This window comes from Eimeria mitis, genomic scaffold, assembly GCF_000499745.2.
Source record: "Eimeria mitis Houghton genomic scaffold, Emh_scaff1943, whole genome shotgun sequence".
Lineage (NCBI taxonomy): Eukaryota > Apicomplexa > Conoidasida > Eucoccidiorida > Eimeriidae > Eimeria > Eimeria mitis.
In genome coordinates, this window is record NW_013570266.1 from 1,581 (window position 1) to 1,937 (window position 357).

Below are 357 nucleotides of genomic sequence, written 5' to 3' on the forward strand. Positions count from 1 at the left end.
CTGTTGCTGCTGCTATATATCGTCACTGCTGCTGTTCCCTTGGGCTTGTGTTTGAGCCACGAATGCTGTTGCTGTAGCTGATGTAGCTGCTGCTGCTGCTTTTATTGTTGCTGCTGCTGCTGCTGCTGCTGCTGCTGAGCAGCTGTCGGCCGTCGCAACAGCAACAGCAGCAGCAGCAGCAGCAGCACCTGCAGCAGTAGCAACAGTAGTTGATTATCTTCTATTGTTTGTATATTTAAATACACTTTAATTATTATTTATTATTTATAAATAATAAAACAAAAACAACAAATAAAAACAAACACATAGGGGGCCCCCCCCCTCACCATCGCCGACAGTGGCGGCGGCGGGGGGCCC